At 34.2% G+C, this 9,506-nt stretch overlaps 1 pseudogene across 1 annotated transcript; it reads left to right on the forward strand.

The window, feature by feature from the left end:
• Nucleotides 1–750: 750 nt before the first annotated feature.
• On the forward strand, nucleotides 751–9,489 carry LOC111314576 (cytochrome P450 97B2, chloroplastic-like; annotated as a pseudogene). The gene is made up of 14 exons (XR_016332287.1): nucleotides 751–1,149; nucleotides 1,274–1,454; nucleotides 1,957–2,065; nucleotides 2,551–2,634; nucleotides 3,394–3,632; nucleotides 5,031–5,204; nucleotides 6,184–6,231; nucleotides 6,354–6,413; nucleotides 6,765–6,851; nucleotides 6,954–7,042; nucleotides 7,560–7,651; nucleotides 8,530–8,591; nucleotides 8,704–8,853; nucleotides 8,941–9,489. The product of XR_016332287.1 is annotated as a cytochrome P450 97B2, chloroplastic-like (transcript).
• The last annotated feature ends 17 nt before the right edge of the window (nucleotides 9,490–9,506 follow it).

The following is a 9,506-nucleotide window of genomic DNA, read 5'->3' on the forward strand; positions in this document are numbered from 1 at the left end:
AAATTTTATTTTGCTAACATGCAATGCTTATATTGTAATGATTTTTCATAAATATATTAAAAATTTTATATTTTAATATACAAAATTATCAAATATATAGACAATAAAATTTTTAATTTTATGAGAGAGATTAGAAAAGTGACGTATATTTTTTAAGATATATTTTAAAAATAATATAAGATATATCAGTCTCTTGACATCGCTTGAAATTAAAAATTTACTTTGATAGTATATTAAATTATAATTATTTAATATATTTAACTTTTTTTTTAAATATTTGTTTTATATTTAAGGTAAATATTTAAGGTTATAAAGCTTAATTATTAATTAAGGTAAATGTTTAAGTAAGTTTTAGCAAAATCATTTTGTTATAAAACTTAATTATTAGTTTTTTATTTTAATAATTTATTATGTCATTTTCAAATTTCACCTCTTCCCTAATTTCTTTTTCTTTTTCTATCTCCCTTAATTTTAATATTTTTCTTCTTTTTCATCTTTTATTTTTTTTTCTTGCTACCACACCTAGCATTATTCTCTTATTTTTCTTATAAATTTTCGATTTATTAAAAGAGATCATAGTTTGATGATTGAAAAACTAAGTTGTATAGATTAAATTTTGAATTAAATTTATTAAATAATATATTTAAAAAATGATTATATGAATTAATTAAATCAAATTAAATTATTTTAAAAATATCAATTAAATTAAAGTTAAAAGTCAATTTTACGTATAATCACTTCTAAGCCTAGTGTCCAAGTGGTATAATACGGGTTGACATTCCACGGATGGTGCCTGGGTGGGTCACCGATGTCATCAGTCAGATAGCTGATAGCACGCAGAGTGGGACGGTGTGCGTTATCTTTTAGTACTTTCTCACAATTTTTTAGTACCAGTGAGTAGTGATGGTGGAAGATGTTAGGCACATCCCACCAATCTCAACTTCTCCACTGACACGAACCAAAACCCAACAAAAGTTGCCTATTTGCAATGGAAGCAGCAGTAGTAGCTGTAACTGCAAACGCTTCATCCCTTCAGCTCTCCTCAACTGCAGTTTATGGCAGTTTCCAAACCAGTGATTTCACGTTTATGGGTGTCTCAAAACCTCCTTCATTTCCCAACCCAAAACTAAAAACCTCTGCTGCCATCAGGTAACTGGAAAGTGGGAAGTGGGAACTCTTTTTTTTTAACATTTTCATGTAAGTGAAGTTTGGAGTAAAAATGGGTTGGTTTAGGATTTGTTTTATTGATTGTATTTATGGTGACCTTTCGCAGATGTCAATCCTCAGGTACCAACGAACCAAAAGCTAAAAGGAATCTTTTGGGTAATGCAAGCAACCTTCTTGCCAATTTCCTAAGTGGGGAAAGTCTTAGTTCTATGCGTGTAGCTGAAGGTGCTGTTTCTTATTTGTTTGGTCGACCTCCCTTCTTCTCTTTGTATAATTGGTTTTTAGAGGCACTTAACTACTATCTTTCTCTTTTGTTGCAAACTTTTAATGTGGATGCTACTGATCGGTCTTGAGTTTATGATACTTTGACCACATCTGCCCCATGCAACTTCTACTATTTTAGGTGATAGATAGTGGGTAGACGCTCAATTGAACTTTTGAGTTACCAATACCCCTTTTTTTTTTTTTGGTACACGTGAAAGTGTATTGGACTTGGACTACAAAGGTGACTTCTACCATCACTTAAAACCCTTTTCCAAGATTTGGACTTGAGACTGTGATTGAAAGTTCCAAGTCTTAAATGTTTAGTTGTCCTGTTCCAGAAATTTGAGTTGGTAACACATATTTGAATCATAAAAGTGATTATGCTATTAAACCTTGCGGTTCATTTTTGTTTTCCCTTTATCATGTGGTATAGGCCTTTGTTGCTTATCATTGTTGATGAACTGCAGATCCCGATTCTTACTGTTTTTTTTTTCCTTTTGTTTGATATCTTAATTTATGTAGCAGCATGGCTCCATGTATAAACTTGCTTTTGGGCCAAAAGCTTTTGTTGTTGCATCAGATCCTATTACTGCAAGGCATATTCTTTGAGAAAATGCATTTTCCTTCGACAAGTGTATTATGTTAGTACATTGTCTGTGTAATGTTAATTTGTTATCCATTACTTTTTTACATGCTAACTTGATGTGTAAAAGTTCTTATTTCCTTGGCCAAAAAAAAAAAAAAAAAACACTTTAAATTTTCATGTTAAGGTGTATGCATTGAATGACTTCATTTTCATTTTCTCATTCTGTAATTGATTATCAACTGTGATTTTAGATGTGGACTAATGAAAGGAAATGAGGCCTTTTTAAGATTTGTTTTCTGCCACATTTTCCTATTGAATAGTGTTCCAAACTCTTTGACATTGAAAGACAAATAAATACTTTCTAAATAAATATCATTCGAAAAGAATCAGCCAAGCAATCACGTAGCTAGAATATGTTTAGTTTGGCTGCACTGTCATCCACTCTAGAATTTAGCATCCTTCATTTTAATCATGTCTTATTTCTTGATTAAAATTTTGAATTCAGTTACCTAAATTTTCATTTTTTAACAAAGGAGTTCTTGCAGATATGCTAGCACCAATAATGGGCAAAGGACTTGTACCTGCTGATCTTGACGCATGGAAACAAAGGAGAAGAGGTATGAAATTTATGTTTTTTGACGTTGAATTTTTATATGCATTTCATGAGGACAGAAGGCACGTATTTTGTTCTCTGATGATAGCTATCTGTGGCATTATGATTTTTATTTTGGGCACTCACTTGTGATCTTGAACGCCTGCTCATTTCATACAGACTGAGGTTTATAAATTTGATTGGTTCAGAATTTATCTTGCAATACAATATATAAATATGTAAGATTTGCTATTCTTTTGAAGCTTATTCTCAACTAGAGGTATTTTTGTGGATATCTGTAGAATTCTGTTTTAATGCATCACATGTTTTGTCCCATCATATTCGGTCAACATGCATATCTTCTCTAAATCCTTTCTTTTGGATGATTACGAATAAACTTTACGTTTTTGAATTGCTAGTTTGATTATTGATCCAACTTCCATCACCCATTTTCTGAAGGATACCAAGACCGAGAAGTTAAGTAGAATGGTCTTAGAGTCTCATCTGGCTTATACATCATTATAAAGAGAAAAAGAAAGGAGTAAGTTCCTTAAATACACATTTGAGTAGACTAGTCTGAGAGCATGATTTGTATTGTCAACACCTATGTTCTAACCTAGTGGACTTGTGCTAAATATAAAATTTATATTTACTCTTAACTATTGTTGTTTCTGCACATATTCTTGGGTTTTTAAATTTATCATTATCATTTATATTGAGGTGAAAAAAAAATTCTTGCAGATAATATTTTTGGTAAGGTTTAATATGTTTAAAAAACACGCAGTTATTGCCCCTGGGTTCCTTGCGTTATACTTGAAAGCTATGGTCAAATTATTCACTGATTGTTCAGAAAGAACAACACAAAAATTTGAAAAGCTTCTAGATGGAGAGCATTCATGTGGAGGAGATGCAATCAAGTTGGACCTTGAAGCAGAGTTTTCAAGCTGAGCTCTGGATATTATTGGACTTGGTGTTTTCAACTATAACTTTGGTTCTATTACAAAAGATTCTCCTCTGATTAAGGTGCGATGATACTTTCTGTAAATCTGCAATTCTAATGTATTTTTCCCTTGCAGAGCACCTCGGCATGGTACTCTTTTTCTTTTAACTAATGGATCACTTGTAGCTGAGTAAAATAATAAACACTAACGTGTATGAAATTAAAATGTGTGCTATCCTGCTTCTCAGTTTTATTTCGTGTTCATGTAGTTGGCATATCTTCTTAGCTATTACTTGCTATGCCTGTGTCATACCTGTGCCTGCTACTCAATTCAAATAGTCATGTGAAGAACTATACGATCATTCTTACCATCACAAGTTGCTCAAATTTAGTTGCTTGCTCAACCCTTTCCATAGATGACAATTTTTTTATGCCGTCTTCAACTTTTCATATCATTATCTGATAAGCAAATTTGAGATTTTCTTGTTATTATCCTGTCCCATGTGCTACCTATATTGCATGCATTCTTTCCTCCTTAATAGTTCGCATTTAACCTATCCATTCCAGGCCTGAGAAAGGATGCAGGATGCAGGTGGCATAGCTAGGCATACGGTTTCTAGATGTTGGTGGCATTGTGGCATAGGTGCTAATTACGACTAGCAAAAACTACAAAAGAGTTTGGACTGAAGTTTTGAGGCAACAGTGGCTAAATTATGACTTTATAAAAAAAGTGGCTTTTTAGAAGAAGGGAAATATCACTTGATGTTGGTTGACTCTGAAGTGAGGCTTTGTTGAGTAAAGTCCTGCTCTTCTGTGATTCGGTCTAGTAATCTGTTCTCTTACCTTGCTTTATTTTTTGGTACAGATAATGAATAAAGCTATAATTTAGTTGAGTGAAAGAAGAAAAGATCAACAATCACAGGCTTCTCGGTAAAAACTGGCCAAATTGTTAAGTGGTTCAGTCTGTTCATCACTCTTGTAATGTAAAGGTTTATACTGAACCTTGCAAGGATATAGAGGGATTTACGATGGCCTTTTCATAAGTGTGGGCATGATTGTGTTTCTGAGACATGAAGGTATAAGTTTCCAATGTGTCTGTATACTTTCTTTTTCTGCCATAGGTACTCTGGAAAGGTTTCAGTCTTGTGCATAGACCAACAATTGCTAAGAATTCCAAAAATTTTTGTTTATGTTGCCCTAGGAGATAGAAAGTAACCTGTTTCCCTCTTGCCACTTGCCCTTTGGCTGGATCAAACAGAGTTTTTCTCCATTTTAATGTCCAATTGTTTAATGCTTTAGTAAACTGAAGTTTGCAGCAAAATGATCTTCCAAGTTTTTCGTTTGAATAATTCTTTATCTTGGGTATTTAGCTTAAACTGTTACTATAGCCTCCTATATCCAGGTTACATTATGAAAGCATTTCATTTTAAGCCACTTTTATGCTCTAATTTCATAATCACCCTTTTAAACATATGTTGCAGGCAGCGTATGGTACTCTTTTTGATGCTGAGCATAGATCCACTTTCTACATCCCATACTGGAAAATTCCTCTGGCAAGGTGGGTGGTCCCTAGGCAATGGAAGTTCCACTACGACCTGAAGATCATCGATGACTGTCTTGATGGACTTATTAGAAATGCAAAAGAGAGCAGAGAGGTTCGAATCTTATCCATAAATAAGCATAACACATACTAATTCTTTTTATTTTTTTCTTTTATAATCTTTTCCCCTGACTTCATTTTCATTCAGTTTCTTATTCTTTATTGATTTTAGTGAACGAAAACCATGTTTTTGTCTCTATAAGTTTGACTTCTTTGTTTGTTATCAAAGAACTATTATGTGGAGCATATAATGAGTGTTGATTAATCTCTCTAGCGCCATGAGTATGAGAAAGGTGGGATTGATCACAAAATTATGGCAGGAGTTTTCAGGAAAACAGTTTTCCTTTACAAGTTCAAATATCAATAGTTGATTAATTTTCTTGATGGCTCAAGTATTGAAAAGTAACACTCATAAAACAACATTCTTACATGGATCTAATGCAATGGGTCTTTTAGAACTTGTAAGGACTCAAATTTTATAGTTAAGCTGGTTGGGATTGGAAACTCGGAATATTCATCATACTAGGCAAAAATCATATCTGTTATGTCTACAGTGAAGAAATTTGAAAATTAACTGTAGGCAACTTTGTTTCATGTAATTTAAGTTTGGTGGGTGAACCCATTGGTCATCCTCAGCTTGGGTGGTGGGAGTGAAAGATACTATGCTTTAAGGTTCTTGCCATTATTTCGGCTTCTTACAGATCAATGTGACACCAAAAACTGAGAAAGCTTTAATTCCACTCAAAACCTAAGGCAATTTTGGGTCTCAGGAATAATCCTTGTTAACCTGACTTAAAGAAATAAAACAATTAATGGCTTTGGAGAAGTGGAGTACATTATATATTATTTTGATAAGTTGTCATCTTATCAAAATTGAAGCCCGATACTGCAACATATGGGTACATTTCTACAATATCTTGAATGGTATCATGCAGCGTTTTGCTTTGCTAATTAGATTGGTATAAATGTATGAGATTTCTTGTAGCATGCCCCGTACAAACTAAATAAGGAATATTGCTCATATTTGATGGCAGGAAGCCGATTCTGAAAAACTGCAGCAAAGGGACTACCTGAATATTAAGGTGCAGTTACATCCTCATTGAAGTGTCTTTCCACTAAATTTTTTGTTCGTTCTGTAGAAGGGCGGTCATAATGTTTTGGAAAGCCTTTTGAAATTTAGACATCATAACTATAATGGTTGCAGGATGCAAGTCTTTTGTGTTTTTTGGTGGATATGGGGGGAGCAGATGTTGATGATGGTCAGGTAAATTATCTTCTGCTGATTTGTGCTTCAAAGAATAGGATTAACTTAGTATCATAGGGCGTCTCTTATTATTGTTGATACTGTAGTTTATTAGAAAATAGGTCTTTCTTCCTCCTTTCTCTCTTGGTCTGTTCTCATGTCTACCTTCATGGGTTAATGCAGCCATCTCCTAGCGGTTCCTGCTATTTTAGGCAGCATAAATGCCTTTTCTTATTCCATGCAGGTATAGAAACACACCATTGGACAGGTTGAACAGGCCCACGGCCAAGAATCTCTTTTGACATTTTTCAATTATGAGCAAAACTGGTATTTAACATTGGGCGTTATTCAACCCTGTGGTTTGTTTAACAGCAGAGAGATGATCGAATGATGATGCTTATTGCCGGCCATGAAACAAAAGCAACTGTTCTTACTTGGGCTGTTTTCCTTCTTGCGCAAGTATGATTCTTTCTACCAACTTTTGGACACAGCATTCAACAAGCTCATTCCTCATCTTGCGTTTGAGCCATACTGATGTATATTATTTTGGATAAAATGCAGAACCCATCTAAAATTAGAAAAGCTCAAGCAGAGATTGATTCAGTTCTGGGCCAGGGAGACCAACTTTTGATTAATTTAAAAAGTTTGGAGTAAGTCTCCAAGTCATTACTCTGATGAAAATTTTCTGCTCCTTGTTCACTTTGTCATAATTAGCTTCTAAAAGTTTACTAGTGCAGTCTGTGACATGATAAATAGCATGCTGAAAATAGGCTAAAACATGCTAATTAGAATGGAGCATTATTATTATGCACAGTTTTCGTGTTCAAACTTACTCTTTTCTATCTTCTTTGTTTCTTTCTTTGATGTCCAAAGATTTTCTTGACCACATTTGACGTCCAAAGTTGAGTAGAGCTTCAATAGATGTTAATATATACCATCGAGTCTTAAGTTCATATTCATGTTTCACAAATAAATGTCCTATTATCATATGGTTATTATAGTAATGGAACATGTAGACTTATTACATGAGAAATTGATTTTATGCTGCTTAACACACAGCCATTAATTTTCCATTTGAACAAGAGGATGCATCATGTATTTCTGGTTACTAATACAATGGACCGTTTGAAAGTATAATGATATTTTAGCTTCTGCTCTACCCTTTAGGTGCATAAGACTTATTGTTGTAGAGGCTCTTCATTTATATCCTTAGCCTCCGCTGCTTATCAGATGTGCTCTTAAGGCAAATGTTTTACCAGGTACATCTCATTTAGACTATCTTCTTTATCTGCGCCTCTCTCTCCCTCTCACTCCCCCCCCCCCCCCCCCCCCCCCCCGGCCCCCGGTGGGTTGCAAACTCTTGGATTTGGTTTTAACCACTGTTTTAATAGTAGGACAGAGGTTCACTACAAGAAAATGGAGAGTTAGCAACCCTATTTTGCAACGACTGAAAATATTGTTGCGAAATATTGGTATATTTACAGTGACTTTTTATAATCGTTGCATAAGGCATTTGACTTGATGGTTAGTACATTAATGAAACTCTAAAGTGGTAAGATTCAAATCCTACCTCTTACAAAGTATTTTTAAAGAATAATTAATACTTTAAATAATAAAAATTGATAAAAACTGGTCAAATCCAGTTAAACCGGTCCAGTTAAATTGATATGCATCATGTTTTATAAATTTTATGAATCGGACAACACTGGTTTGAACAAGCAACGGTATGTTGAAGATTGGTGTTATTCTTTGGAGCTGATTTGTTTAGCATGTGCATTTAATGCCATATAATATCACATCTAGGGTAATATAAATTGTCAGCATATAGGTCATTTATATAGGAGAATGCGATTCTAAGTGTTAACACTTCAGGATTAAATAGCTTAAAATAAATAATGGAAGGGCCATAAGAGAGCTGGAAATAAATGACAGTTAATGGTCGTGTGATCATACGAGGAAGAGTATATGGTGTTTTAGGGGAGGTAAGATAAAGCGTAGGAAATTTATGTTCATGTGAACTATAGCACATTCACATTCTGTGGTTTCAAATAGGTGTAACTGGATCTTTTACAATATGCACACATAAGAAATTACTATAATTTTGGGTTTAAAGGCCAAGTTTTTTTTTTATTGACAGGAGGTTAGAAAGGTGACAAAGATGGTTATACCATTCCTGCTGGGACTGATATCTTCCTTTCTGTGAGTTAAACTACTATTTGCTTCTTCATAAACCCTTAGCAAGTTTCTTTGTTTGTTTTGAGTGCTATCATGTTTTCATTGTCATCATTTTCACAAAATTTAATTCTTTCAGGTATATAATCTTCATAGATCTCCATAATTTTGGGACTGGCCCCATGATTTTGTTCCGGAGAGGTTTCTTGTACAAAAGAAGAGTGAAGGCATCAAAGGATGGTCGGGTTTTGATCCATCTCGGAGCCCTGGAGCATTATACCCTATCGAGGTTTGTTATCATAGTCTTTATGTTTCAATCAGAACACCATGCTCTAATTTAGGCTTCTTAAATCAAGTTTGTCATTTGAATTACCAGAGTATATCAGATTTTGCTTTCTCACCCTTGGGCGACGGACCGAGAAAGTGTGTTGGAGATCAATTTGCACTCATGGAATCAACTGTTGCATTGGCCATGCAGTTGCAAAAGTTTGATGTGGAGTTGCAATGATCGTTGGAATCTGTGGAGCCACTGACAGGAGCAACAACAATTCACACCAGCAATGGTATGTGTTGCAAGCTAAAGACGAGGTCTAATGGGCATTCATATTTTTTTCCTTCAACAGGAATTGAGCTTCAGCATCGCAGTATCTAACTTATACAGAATTATATACACAATCCTGTCTAATCCTAACAGCCCTTGCAACACAACAGAATACAAGAATTAACGTTCTCATCCTACGAACTAATACTTAGCTGAAATTCTCACAAAGCCTTACCGACCACCACAGACAGTTTCGTTTGTCTGAGTAAAGGGGGCATTGAAAAAGCTTACCTTGAATTGTTCCTAATTTATGTCAATGATTTTATTAGTTATGCTACATATTATTTTTTAACTGCCAATCAAAATCTTATCAAATTAATATAATATGTATTATAGAAATA

Source organism: Durio zibethinus, chromosome 23 (assembly GCF_047325235.1).
Source record: "Durio zibethinus cultivar Kanyao isolate XHJ-2024 chromosome 23, ASM4732523v1, whole genome shotgun sequence".
NCBI lineage: Eukaryota > Viridiplantae > Streptophyta > Magnoliopsida > Malvales > Malvaceae > Durio > Durio zibethinus.